At 44.4% G+C, this 14820-nt stretch overlaps 1 long non-coding RNA gene across 2 annotated transcripts in view; it reads right to left on the bottom strand.

Moving 5' to 3' along the window:
- The window catches only part of LOC109495245, a 97403-nt gene that overhangs the window by 67055 nt on the left and 15528 nt on the right, over window positions 1-14820 (bottom strand). For both annotated transcript variants that reach the window (XR_006590945.1, XR_006590946.1), the window contains one exon: window positions 8829-9072. This is a non-coding gene — a long non-coding RNA (uncharacterized LOC109495245). The remainder of the gene's footprint in view (window positions 1-8828; window positions 9073-14820) is intronic.

Here is a 14820-nt window from a genome sequence, read left to right as displayed (position 1 = left end):
CCCTGAGTTAGGCTCTCTCTGTGCTCACATTGGGAGCCTGCTTGGGATTCTCTCTCTCTCTCTCTCTCTCTCTCTCTCTCTCTCTCTGCCCTTCCCCAACTTGTTCTCTCTCTCTCAAAATAAATAAATAAACTTTAAAAAAAAAAAAGAAGTAAAAATACAAGAAAGACTTCAGGAGGCAGAAGGAAGCGATTTCACATACCAGCACTAAATGAGGGGTTAATTTTTCCAAAAGTTTTTGCTGTTATACAGGTGATATTTCAGATAAATTAAAAAGAGAAATTACCCAATCTGAGCAAGAGAAAGAAAACAGACTGAAAAAAGTGGGCGGAGCTTGAGCATTTAAAGGAGAGTTAACACCAATGCTATATAATCTCATCCAAAAAGTAAAAGAGGAGGGAGTGCTTTCAATTTATTTGATGAAGCTGGTACTACCCTGATACCAAAAACCAGAGACAGACAGCACAATGATAGAAAACTTCAGACTCATATCCCTCATGAACATAGGTGCAAAAATCCTTAACAAAATAGTAGCAAAAAGAAGTCAACAATATATAAAAAAGAGGTATACACTATGAACAAACGGAGTGTGTTCCAGGAATGCAATACTGGTTCAGTATTCAAAAATCAGTGAAATCCACCATATAAACAGGCTAAAGAAGGAAAATCATGTGACTATGCCAACTGATGCAGAAAAAACATTTGCAAAATTCAATACCCATTCATGATAAAAAAAAAAATCTCAGGAAACTAGGAACACAGGGGACATTTCTTAACTTGATAAAAGACATCTACAAAAACCTACAGCTATCATTGAACTTAATGGTGAAAGGCTGAATGCTTTCCTCCGGAGATCAGGAACAAGGCAAAGATGTCAGAATCACCAATCTTATTCAACATAGTAAATTCTAGACAGTGCCATAAGGCAAGGAAAGGAAATAACATCTCTAAGGGTAATGCAAGAGATCCTTGTCGTGATGGAAACAATTCTTTATCTTGATGGCATCAATATCAATATCCTAGGTGAGATACTATAATACAGTATTGCAAAGTATCACTATTGGGGAAACTGGGGTTTCTCTGTATTATTTATTACAGCTACACGTGAATCTACAATAACCTCCAAGTTAAAATTTTAATTTAATAAAAAAAAAATACTGGTACCTGTGTCTTAGCTCAGACCAGTGGAATTAGTATCTCTGGCTATGGGTCCTGGGCATTGACTTTTTTTTTTTTTTTTAAGTTTCTCAGGTGACTCTAATATACTACCAGGCTTGAGATCCACTGATTTAATTTTTTTAACATTTACTTATTTTTGAGAGAGAGAGAGAGAGACAGAGCATGAGTTGGGGGAGGAGCAGAGAGAGAGGGAGACACAGAATCTGAAGCAGGCTCCAGGCTCTGAGCTGTCAGTACAGAGCCTCACGTGGGGCTCGAACCCATGAACCACGAGATCATGACCTGGGCTGAAGTTGGCCTCTTAACCAACTGAGCCACCCAGGTGCCGCTGAGAGCCACTGATTTAATGACACATGATTAATATTTTTCCAGGTCAAATACTGCCACCCCATAATTTTTAATGGTGGCATTGCAATTCAGAATGTACCAGGTCCCATTTAAATAATTCCCTGCTATTTGACAAATAGGTTGTTTCCAATGTATTTCTATTATAAATAAATATTGTTTGGACACATCCATCATTTTCTTTATTAGAACATGAATATGTTTAAGGCTTTCTGTCCATCTTGCCAAATTGCCACCCAGAAGGATGAACAACCCCACTGTTTTACGTGTGTATTTTTTCTCAAATACTTGACAATAGTATTTGAGTAGCATTACTCTTTAAAATCTATGCTAGATGAAAAATGTCTCTTTGATGCTCTAATTGACAGCATTTGAGGTAGATTTTTTTCATATGTTTATTGGCTAGTTGCATTTATTCCTTTGCCAGTTATCTGTTCACATACCTTCCCCATTTTTCTATCAGAATATACCTCTTTTCCTATTTATAAGAGCTCTTAGAAAGAATAATGAGGGGCGCGTGGGTGGCTCAGTCGGTTAAACGTCTGACTTCAGCTCAGGTCATGATCTCACGGTTCATGCGGGTTTGAGCCCCGTGTCGGGCTCTGTGCTGACAGCTCAGAGCCTGAAGCCTGCTTTGGATTCTGTTGTCTCCCTCTCCCTCTGTCCCTCTCCCACTCGTGCTCTGTCTCTCAAAAATAAGCATTAAAAAAATTTTTTTTAAAGAATGAAAAGATATTAACCCTCTTCTGTCATTTACGTTGCAAGTAATTCCCTCAATTTCCCTCAATGGTCCTAATTGTGATAGCAGTACTTTTTACCATGTGGAGATTTTTAATTTTTATGTAGGCAAATCTATCAGTTTTTCCCACAAACTTCCACACGCAGATTTTTTTTTTGTGGCTTACTAGCAAAAATATACAGGAATTTTTTTTTAACTACAAAATTTTATTAAGGAAGATTGATAATGCTTTATGGAGAAACTGCCCATCTTGCTGAATAGGAACACAAGAATTGTCAAAGCATCCACACTGTACAAAGACAGGCCAAACAAAACTCCAAAAGAATTCTTATTTTGGAAGTAGGGATGCAGATTTCACCAAGTCAAAGTTCATCCAGAAGACCAAAAAGCCAAGCATGGACTAGAATACTCTGAAAAATAGAAGGTGTGAAAGGGGCTTTGCCCTTTAGTAAAAACCTAATATTATTGTAGTTAATAATAGTTAAATAGTTAAATAGTGTGGCATTAGTACAGAAAAAAAAAGTGCAGTCGAGCAGATGGCTCAGCAACAGACACAAGTAGATTTAGGAATTTATTATACGATAAAGTTGACATTGAGAATCGGAGGACAATGGGGAACCTGGGTGGCTTAGTTGGTTAGGCGTCTGACTCTTGATTTCGGCTCAAGACATGAATTCACGGTTCATGAGTTCAAGCCGCATGTTGGGCTCTGTGCTGACAGTGCCTGCTTGGGATTCTCTGTCTCTCTCTCTCTCTGCCCCTCCACTGCTCGCTCGCTCTCTCTCTCTCAAAATAAATAAATAAATCCTTAAAAAAAAAAAAAGAATCGGAGGACAAGAATATGTGGTATATTTGCAATGGAATATTCTGCACCCATGAGAAAGAAGGAAACCTGAGCCAAGTTCCCCCGGCTAGCAATTGGTGCAGTAGTCTTGCCCCAGAGTCTGCATTTTAGACCACAGGAAGGGGTGTTGAGGCTGGCAAGTCTGTCTTCATGGGGGGCACATCTGGGCCGCTACTCTTGGCCAGGCCGGTAAGCCTGGTAGAACCAAGGAACAGCCAGAGAATCATGGCATGCTGGCCCTGGAATGTTTGTGACCCCCATTTATTAAGCCCTCATGGCACATCAGTCATGGGGTTAAGTGTTTTCCAGACATGACCTCATTCCATATTCACACCTCATAGCGGCCCTTGAGAAAGACACTGTTATTACCCACATTTTACAGAGGAAGAAGTTGAGGTTCAGAGGGATTAAAGAACTTGTCCAGAGTCTTGTGGTAGGAAAGGGGTGGAGCCAGGATAATAATCCAGGTCAGTCTCCGGGAGCCCGAGTTTTAACACTGTTGTGGTCTACCGTGAATTTCCTGATCTTCCACCCATGGTATATATTTTGTGATTGTTGTGGCCTTGTTTTGCTTGGTAGGTTTTCTTGCATGTGAATTTTCTCCCCTTAGATGTGTACCCATGTTCACGACGTAATTTTTCTTAAGTCAAAAATGGAATCACGTTGTGCATTTTTTTTAAATTTTTTTTCAACGTTTTTTATTTATTTTGGGGGCAGAGAGAGAGACAGAGCATGAACGGGGGAGGGGCAGAGAGAGAGGGAGACACAGAATCGTTAACACGCTCCAGGCTCCGAGCCATCAGCCCAGAGCCTGATGCGGGGCTCGAACTCACGGACCGCGAGATCGTGACCTGGCTGAAGTCGGACGCTTAACCGACTGCGCCACCCAGGTGCCCCCGTTGTGCATTTTTAACGCAGCCTTTTCTGTTCTTCTTTTCTTGGTGCTCCCACCCTTTCTCGTTCTCCCCTCACATCCCTCCTTGGTAACCTATAAAACTCAGCAGTGTGACCTTCTACCGTTTTCTTCATTCTTATACAATACTCCCCACCCCCTACCTCTGCACTGTTTCTGGTTTTCTGATGTGTTCTTCTGAAGATGTTTCATGCAAATTCCAAAATACTTTATCTGTTTTATATTTTTCACAAGTGATTGCACACCATATGCCCTGTTTCCTGCCCCCATTTCTTTTTGCTAAAACATGTCTTGGTGATTGTCCTATTGTCAGAGCCTCGGCTTACAACTAGAAAAGTCACAAGACTTGAGAAGAAATCCAGTCCAGCAGAAGGAAATGTGACATCCAGAAGGCAGACAGCAGACATGAGTCAATCAGGCAGTGTCAGGGATCCTGACAGGTGGGCGGAGGCCCAAGCCTGGGAACGGTGGCAATATTGGGAATTCCGGGAGGCGGACCAACTTCGGGGGCTGTGTCATCTGGGAGCCCCAGCTACCAGACTGGTTGGAAGGCAGGTCCTGGGTGTCAGGAGAGGACTGCAAGAGGCAGGAGGAATCCTAGTCCTGGGCAACTTACCAAAACATGCATTCAGGAACAGAGAGCTCAACAACCACAAAGCAATTCCACAAATATTTATTTAGTGGCTGCAACAAGCCAGGTGCTGAGCTGAATGCCGGCTTACACCTAAGACGAGACGGGCATGGTCCATCCCTGTCTTCCCACAGCTTCGTGGTCAGGTGAAGAGACAGACAGGTGAGAGGCTGTTGCTATTCACTATGCTAAGTGCTGGGGTGGGAGGTAAAGGATTCCATGGGAGAATGGGGGGGTGGGGAGAGAAGAACAATTAATCTGAATACATTTATCAGGGTAGGCTAACTGCTGTAACCAACTACCCCCAAGTCTCAATGACTCAATACAATCCAGTTTATTTCTCACTCATGTTACAATTAAATGCTGGTTGGGGAGAAGGCAGGCAGGGCTCTGCTCCACACAGTCATGCAGGGATCCAGACCCCTTTTTCTAATGGCTCCACTGCCTTCCCCTGAGGTATTAGAATTCTGCACGGTGTCCCCTGCATCCATCTGGCAGAGGAGGAAAAGAGAGACTGAAGTCGGGGGTGACACAGGAGGTTTTTATTAGGTGAGATTTGAATAGGTGTTCAAGCCATGAGTCACATGACTCCACCATCTGCACAGAAGCCTGGGAAATACAGTCCAGCTACAAGCCCAAGAAGTAAAAGAACCTGAGTTTGGTGACCACATAGCACTCTGTGCTGCACCAGACTTGGAAAGATGGGGAAAACTTCCTAGAGGGGTAGTTTTTAAGCAGATGCTTGGTGGATACACAAGAGTTACCAGACAAAGGGAAGAAATGAAGGAGATGAAAGAGAAATTGGGAAAGGCAGTTTTGCAGACAAATATCCCTGCCAGCAAGACTGCAGCACTTGGCTGGCTTGACTGGGGGAGCATGTGACTCTTGATCATGGGGTCATGAGTTAAAGCCTCACACTGGGTGTAAAAATTACTAAAAAAATAAACTTAAAAAAATATAGGGGCACCTGGGTGGGCTCAGTCGGTTAAGTGTCCAACTTTGGCTCAGGTCACGATCTAACGGTTTGTGAGTTTGAGCCCCAAATTGTGCTCTCTGCTGTCAGTGCAGAGCCCCCTCAGGATCCTCTGTCTCCCTCCCTCCCTCTCTCTCTCTTTCTCTCTCTCTCTCTCTGCCCCTCTCCTGCTCTGCTCTCTCTCACTCTCTCTCAAATAAACTTTTAAAAAATGTATTTAAAAAATGAAATAATAAATAAATAAATAAATAAATAAATAAATAAATAAATAAATACATAACAACACTTATCTCCCTTTAAGAATGCAAAGCATTGAGGGGCACCTGGGTGGCTCAGTCCATTAAGCATTCAACTCTTGATTTCAGCTCAGGTCAGGATCTCGTGGTTTGTAGGTTCATGGCCCACATTGGGCTCTACGCTAACAGTGCAGAGCCTGCTTGGGATCTTCTCTCTCCCTCTCTGCCCCTCATTTGCCTGTGTTCTTTCACTTTTTTTCTCAAAATAAATAAATAAACTTTAAAAAAAATTAAAAACAAAAATGCAAAGCACTGAAAATCATGGCAGGTTGAGGGAAAGAAAGAAGTTCCGCTTGTCCAGAGGGCAGAAGGCAAGCCGTGGTGGTGGAACAGCGGTAGGGGCTATATCAAGCAGGTCATTGTAAGCAGGGGCTCAGGAATTTATTCCGAGAAGAGTCAAAGCCATGGAAGGCGTTTCATATGAGGATCAAGTCTGTACTCTAGAAACATCTCTTTGGTTCAGGGGACCTGAAAAGATACCAGAAGAGCAGGCGTCTGAGAAGAGACGGCAACGTGAGCTATGGGATTGGCTGTAGGAAGACGTGGACAGTTCTAGATTATCAGGAAGTGGGATTTCTAGAATTCATGATGGATTAGATACACAACTAAGCAAAGAGCAGGCAGGAATTGTGCTGGGTTTCCATCTTGGACCAGTGAATGTTGGTGAGTCCACGAATCCATTTGCCAGGAAGGGCAACTCTGTCTGGAGGGTTTTTAAACTTTGGACTTGTGGAATTTGTGGTGTCTATGGGACATTTAGAGAGGGATCCCCTGCAGGCCATCGAATTGGGTCTGAAGATTAAGAGAAGGATTTAAGCCCAGAAGGTAGTCATGAAAGTCAGTGAGCTCACTTTACAGGCAGGAAGAAGGACAGGAGAGAGGAGGAAAGGGGAAAGGAGGGGAGGGGAGAGGAAGGGACAAGAGGAGAGGAGAGGAGAGGAGAGGAGGGGAGGGGAGGGGAGGGGAGGAGAGGGGAGGGGAGGGGAGGGGAGAGAAGAGAAGGGAAGAAGGCTTGGCATGAAGCCCTGTGTGGAAGTGGAGCTCACATAGGCATCTAATAGGAAACAACCAGCTACATAAGACAAAAGAAAATTAACACATCGCATCATGAAAATCAAGAAAACAAACAATTTGCGGGTGCCTGGATGCCTCAGTCAGTTAACTGTCCGACTTCGGCTCAGGTCATGATCTAGAAGTTTGTGGGTTCGAGCCCCACGTCAGGCTCTGTGCTGACAGCCTGGAGCCTGGAGCCTGCTTTGGATTCTCTATCTCCCTCTCTCTCTGCCCCTCCCCTGCTCTCGCTCTGTCTCTCTCTCAAAAAAAATAAATAAGTAAATAAATATTTTTAAAAAAATTTTTTAAGAAAAAAACTCACGAAGGCGTGAGTGGTCCACAGGATAAAACCTGCAGAGAGGGAAAGTAAATTAAGGGCCCAAAACCATCCATTCATTGGGGAAGTCGGTGACATGTGTGAGAGCCAGACTGCAGAGGACTGACCAGAAGGAGTGGGCAGCACATTAGGGGCACAGCCGTGAAAGAGGGGAGGGATCAGACCGTCACGAAGGGGTGTTTGGTATGTCAGCAGAAGGTGTTCTTTGCTTTAACAAGGAAGGAAGACACCTTTCCTCGACATCTTGGCACTTTGTAAGTTCTTTGGAACTTAAACACTATCCTGGGGAAAAGAGTGGCGAACTCCAAATTCATCCATTTAACAAATATTTATTAAGCACTTACTATGTGACAGGCAAGCACCTTCTGGGGTGTCCCAGACATCCCCAGACCCCTGCCTGTATTGAGTTTGCATTCTAATGGGGCAGTACTACTAAGATCTCCTTCTACTCACAACGAACGTTTCTGGCACCAAATGCATGGGAGGTTTTTTTTTCCCTCCATCGACCCATTTTCAGAGTCTCTGGACACCAACTGGCTGCCCTGGAATTTTATTTAATTTGGACACTAGCTATCTGGAATTAGTTCAGACCCCACAGGTTAAGGACTCAGTCCCATAAGATGCCAGTCGTAAGCCGGGGGTGCCCATGGCGCCCACATTTCTGTCCACCTTGGCACAAAGTTGGGAATTCCCACAACCACCTCTCGGGTTTGATAACATCCTAGAACATCCTAGAACATGTCTGATAATATCCTAGAACATTTTCCCTCACAAAACTCAGGGAAACATTTTATTTACATTTACCGGTTTATTGTTTTATTTTTTTAAATTAAAATATTTTTAATGTTTATTTATATGACAGAGAGAGAGAAAGAGAGAGAGAGTGTGTGAGCCGGGGAGGGGCAGAGAGAGAGGGAGACACATAATCTGAAGCAGGCTCTCAGCTCCCAGCTATAAGGGCAGAGCCTGATGAGGGGCTTAAACCTATGAGCTGCAAGATCATGACCTAAGCCAAAGTCAGATGCTGAACCGACTGAGCCCCCAGGTGCCCCTACACTTACTGGTTTGTTATAAAGGACACAAGTCCAAAACAGATGAATGGAAGAAATGCATGCGGCAAGGCACTGGGGGAGAACACGCAGAGCTCCCATGTCCTCTCAGAATGTGCCATCACCCCCCAGCACCTCTTTGTGATCACCAGCCCGGAAGCTCCTCAAACCCCATCATTTGGGAGTTTTTATGGAGGTCCCATTATTTAGGCATGATTGACTGAGTTACTTACCAGTGGCCAATAATTTAATCTCTAGCCCCTGTCTCCTCCCAGCAAGTGGAGGGAGGTGATAGAGTAGAAAGTTCCAAACCTCTAATGCCAGGGTTGGCTCATCTGGCAACCAGCCCCGTTTGAAGCTATCCAAGGGCCCACCAAGAGTCACCTCATTAGCATAAACTCAAGTCTGGTTGGAAAAGACTAATTATGAATAACAACAACAACAACAACAACAAAAACGCTCCTCTTACCCCATGATGCTAGAAATTCCGGTGATGGAGAAAACTATAAAAGCAGGGTTGGGAAGAAAATTCCAGAGTTCAATTTTGGATAATTATTCATTTGGAGATGCCTGTTGAACATCCATGTGACACGGTCAAGAAGACAGATAAGTGTGTGCTTAGATTTCAGCGAAGATGCTGGAGATATTTATTTGGGACCCATTATATGGGTCACCATTAGACTTGAAATTGGCTGACAGTAAGTTTCTGTTTCCTGGAAGAAGAAGCCAGAAAAAGAAATTACGTTGCTACAGAAAAGTAAACAGTCTTACGTCGTTTCCCATCCAAGTCTGTGGAATGAAATTCAAATCTTCTCCACTAGAATGGGTTGAGGCTCTTTAAACCCATCCAGGCATGACCGATCTGGAGCCAGGCAGGGTCGGGCTTGCTGGGAGGGCGGAGGAAGGCTGCAGACCTTGGAGCCCTCTCCACTGCTTCTACACTAGCACCTGGAAATCAACAGCCGACTTTGTGTCTTCAACAACGATTTCTCTGTCATGCCTGCTAGCATTGTTTTCACCCTGCTGAGACTTGTCAGTTCAAAAGCCAGAAGGAATGCATCTGGTTGTTAGACCAGCAAAACTTTGGCAAAGTAAGGGGCACAGTATTTAGAACAAAAGTTTTCCATTGTTGGTGGTCACGGGCAATCAACCACGTCATCAACAAATAATACTAACAACTAACAATTAAGCCCTTCCTGTATACCCAGCACTCTAAGAGCATTGAATTCATCATCTCATTCTGTCCTAACATTAAGCCTGTGCAGTATTACTATTATCCCCTGTTTTACATGTATAAGTAAGCACAGAGAGGTTAAGTGATTTCCAAGAGGTCACACAGCAAGTAAATCAAGAAGAAGGAGGTAAATGCAACCGCGTCTGACTCCAAAGCCCTGTGCTTTGGAGGAATAAAATCAGGAAAAGTTAGAAGCCTCCCATTCCACCACCCTGCGCTCAGTGGCTAGAGAAGGTGTGCAGGTCTGGGTCCCCCAAGCCTACATCAGCCTCCTCACCAGCCCTTAGCACAGGGATTGGCCTATTATTGGTGTCCAGACCTTGCTGAATGGATGAATGATTGATTGAATGAACAAGCACACAAAAGAATGATTAGCTTATACCACACTGCATCGTGCTTAGCAATTCCCAAGCCTGTCTCCCCAGCTAGACCATGAGCTCCTGGAGGGGACAGACATCTATTTTTTACATATTATAACAAATGGGGTCAAACACATTGGGCAAAGTCTATATACAGGTTAAAGAGCATGGGCACTGTAGGCAGCTTACTCAGGTTAACCATGCCTGTATCAGTTGTGAGATCTTGAGCAAGCAGTTCAAACTCTGTGCTTTTACTTCCTTCTCTGGAAAATGGGGAAAATAATAATACCTATACCTTAAAGATATTTATCAAGATTAAGCCTCTGACTTCTGGTTTCGATTCAGGTCATGATCTCATAGTTTGTGAGTTCAAACCCCGCATCGGGCTCTGAGCTGACAGTGCAGAGCCTGCTTGGGATTCTCTCTCCCTCTCTCTCTCTTTCTCTCCCCCAATAAGTAAATACACTTTAAAAATAAAAAATAGGGGCACCTGAGTGGGGTGCCTGGGTGGCTTGGTCGGCTAAGTGTCCGACTCATGATTTCAGCTCAGGTCATGATCTCACGGTTTGTAAGTTCAAGTCCCACCTTGGGCTCTGCTCTGACAGTGCGGAGCCTGTTTGGGATTCTCTCCCTCTCTCTCTCTCTCAAAATAAGTAAATAAACTTAAAAAAAAATAAAAAAGTAAACAGGATCTTGGTAATAGTAAGGTGCTCAATAAACAGCAGCTGTGGGGCACCTGGGTGGCGCAGTCGGTTAAGCGTCCGACTTCAGCCAGGTCACGATCTCGAGGTCCGGGAGTTCGAGCCCCGCGTCGGACTCTGGGCTGATGGCTCGGAGCCTGGAGCCTGTTTCCGATTCTGTGTCTCCCTCTCTCTCTCTGCCCCTCCCCCGTTCATGCTCTGTCTCTCTCTGTCCCAAAAATAAATAAACGTTAAAAAAAAATTTTTTTTAAAATAAAATAAACAGCAGCTGTGTGTCTGTGGAGCCACAGAGAAAGAAGTCCCTGGCGGAGTCAGGTATGGTTTGTACCCTAAAGCATAAGAGTAAGTAGCATTTCCGAGGTGCGTTATGTTCCAGGGACTGAGCTAAGCACCTTATACGCATCACTGCATTTAATCCTCGCAACAATCGTATGAGATGGGTACTACATTTTCCTATTTTCCTGACAAGGAAGACTGAGGTTGAGAGAGATTAACTAATTTGCCAAGAGTCACGAAGCCAGTGAGTGCAGGTGAAGGAACCAGCATGTGCTCCGGGAGATTAGGAGCCAGATCTTTTGTATCCGAAAGACAGAAACCATTCCAGGGCTTTCGAACAGAGGGAAATTCACACAAGGGACTGATTACACAGATGAGCCAACAGCTGAGCAGCCGAGTCGGTGATGGTGGGGCAACCGTGGGCTTTAGCAACAGTGGGAAGCTGCTGTCACGGGGAAGAGGCAGCGTCCCTCTCTGGGGCCACCGAGGAGCCAGAAGCACAGCAGGGGTTGCCAGGTGAGGAGCTAAGCCACGGAGGAGACTCAGCCTCTGCTGAAAATTCCTCCCTGGAGTTGGGAAGAGGGGAACATCCTAGCTCCTCCCGTTGTCCCCGCCATCCAATCTAACAACTACCCCCCCCCCCCCCCCCCCCCCCCCCCCCCGTCGCTCTTTTTGGCTCAACTTAGCTAGCTGGGAGCCAGCTGGGAGCGGTGCCTGGGAAACAGCATTTGCAAAACATCAGGGAACAGATCTGAGATCAAACAAGCAAGATACCCCACATATTGTCTTGTTTGCCTTTGGAACCCCAGCACCTCACAGAGTGGTCGTGCTTAAGAGGCACTGCACAAACAGGAAGGAAAGACAGGAGGGAGGAAAGCAGGGAGAGAGCGACCTCAAATGCCTACAGAATCCAGGCGACTTACACGGAGGCACGGCACAGACTGGTCATAGGGAATGGTGAGGCGTGTGTCAAACCGGAGGGCTGTGCACACACCCTGTCTAAATGGGGCAGCCCTCCTGAGCTGCAGCCAATTTCTGCCAAGCAGGAATGCACATTCGGTGTTGCCAGGTCAGCTGACTTTTCAGGAAAAACTGAAAATCCTAAACTCTCCAGTTAAATCCACCTCTTGTTAACTGTCGGCAATGAAATCAAATCCAGGTGAGCCTGGGACATTGTGTTGGGCCAGAAAGCATAGGAGCTTATCAAAGACTACTTAGGGTCACGGTCAAGTAGACAGGCTCCGGAGCCAGTCCGACAGGGCTCCCACTTGACTGAATTGGGTAATTTGTAAGCATCAAAGAGAATGAATGAATGAATGATCCTAGAGTGGATCCTGCAACAGATAAAGGACAATAGTGGGAAAACTAAAGTCTAAATCAAATTTTGGTGTTCAGATAATAGTGACGTATTGGGGCACCTGGCTGGCTCAGTTGGTAGAACATTGGAGTCTTGATCTCGAGGTTGTGAGTTCCAGCCCCATGCTGGGCGTAGAGAGTACTTAAAAATAAGACCTTTAAAAATATATATATATGTATTAGAAATGCATCAATATTGATTTCTCAGTTTTTTTATTTTTTTTTTAAATTTTTTTTTTCAACGTTTATTTATTTTTGGGACAGAGAGAGACAGAGCATGAACAGGGGAGGAGCAGAGAGAGAGGGAGACACAGAATCGGAAACAGGCTCCAGGCTCTGAGCCATCAGCCCAGAGCCCGACGCGGGGCTCGAACTCCCAGACCGCGAGATCGTGACCTGGCTGAAGTCGGACGCTTAACCGACTGCGCCACCCAGGCACCCCTCTCAGTTTTTTTAAAGGAACCCCAAAAGCACGTAGGAACTCTCTGTATTATCTTTGCAGCTTTTCCACAAATATAAAATTATTCCAGAATTCTAAGGTCGTTTTTTTTTTTTTTTTTTAATTCATTTATTTTTGAGAGAGAGACCGAGCGGGAAAGGGAGACAGAGGATCCAAAGCAGGCTCTGGACTGACAGCAGAAAGCCGGATGTGGGGCTGAACTCTGAGGTCAGGACCTGAGCTGTAGTGGGACGCTTAAGCTGACTGAGCTACCCAGGGGCCCCCCAAAGGTTATTTTTAAAAAATAATGAATGCAATGGAATGAAACATCTTAACTGTATTTTTAAAGATCACTGAGTTCATGATCATGGTGCCTGGGTGGCCCAGTTGGTTGAGTGTCCGACTCTTGATCTGAGATCTTGATCTCAGGATCCTAAGTTCAAGCCCTGCGTTGGGCTCCCTGCTGGGCGTGAGGCCTACTTAAAAAAAAAAAAAAAAAGTTCACTGAGTTCATAATGATACTCAGAGAGAGAGAAAACAGGAAAAGTCTGTCAACACTGGAGGCATCTACTGAATCAAATCCTTACTCAAACATAGTAACTAAAAGGAAAGAATTTATTCTGCCCTAGTCAATGGGAGGAAGAAGCTCTTCTTTTAAAAAAAAAAATTTTTTTTTTACATTTTATTTATTTTTGATAGAGAGAGACAGAGCACAAGTGGGGGAGGGGCAGAGAGAGAGGGAGACAGAATCCGAAACAGGCTCCAGGCTCCAAGCTGTCAGCACAGAGCCCGATGCGGGACTCAAACTCACAAACCGCGAGATCATGACCTGAGCCAAAGTCGGATGCTTAACCAACTGAGCCACCCAGGTGCCCCTAGAAGCTCTTCTTTACAGAACAATGCCCCCTCGTAAATGGTGAAGGAATAATAGCATTACAATTTTGCAACCCCTGATGAAAGAACTGACTCAGGCAATGATCATTATCGGATGCTGACACCCTGAGGTGAAAGGTTCAAGGAAGACTGAATAGTCACATGATGCCAATCATTGGCCCACAGAGGTCTTACTGGTTATAAGTGAAGAAATAACTTGACAATGCACGGATCAGGTTTTCACCATCTGAACCCACTCATCAATCTTAGCTTCACTCATGTGACAGCCCGTCACTCTGAACCTTCTGGTGTGATGCAACAGGACACTGACAGCCCCATCTAGGAAGAATTCTTGCCAAAAATGTCTTGCTAAAATCTGATCAAGTCTTTAGATCTAGTTTCTAGTGTACCGGAAATACAGGAGCTAGAGGGTCAAGTTAAATACATCACGAGAAAGCAGTCAGACCAAGCCAAGAAGGAAGGGCATTCTACCAGTAAGACAATAGACTTCATTTCTTCAGTGAGTCAATGACCTGGAAAAAAGGGAGGAGAGGGAGGAGAAGCAATTCTAGGCTTAAAGAGACGTAAAAGATATGACTGAACACAGTTTGTGGACCTTGATTGGGTCCTGGTTTGAATAAAGTGTAAAAGACATTTGGGGTAACTGTAGATATGGCAGAATTTGATGATTTGAGGTTCATTTTGTTAGGTGTTACAATGGTTAACATGGCTAAGTAAAGAAGTGTCTGATTTTTGTTAAAGGGTGCGTATTAAAAGATTTAGGGATGATGGGGCGCCTGGGTGGCGCAGTCGGTTAAGCGTCCGACTTCAGCCAGGTCACGATCTCGCGGTCCGTGAGTTCGAGCCCTGCGTCAGGCTCTGGGCTGATGGCTCAGAGCCTGGAGCCTGCTTCCGATTCTGTGTCTCCCTCTCTCTCTGCCCCTCCCCTGTTCATGCTCTGTCTCTCTCTGTCCCAAAAATAAAAATAAACATTGAAATAAATAAATAAATAAATAAATAAATAAATAAATAAATAAATAAATAAAAGATTTAGGGATGAAATGTCACGTTGATTATACATACTTTAAAATACTTTGGCCAAACCCAATATGGCAAAACGTTCACAGTTGTTTTATCTAAGTAATATATATATGGATACTCATTATATGATTCTCTCTACTTTTCTGCATGCTTGAAATTATCCATAATAGGGGCACTTGGCT

The sequence above is a fragment of the Felis catus genome, chromosome E3 (genome assembly GCF_018350175.1).
Source record: "Felis catus isolate Fca126 chromosome E3, F.catus_Fca126_mat1.0, whole genome shotgun sequence".
In the NCBI taxonomy this organism is placed as follows: Eukaryota; Metazoa; Chordata; class Mammalia; order Carnivora; family Felidae; genus Felis; species Felis catus.
The sequence above is the reverse complement of the archived record's forward strand: the minus strand, read 5'-3'. Positions and strand labels throughout refer to the sequence as shown.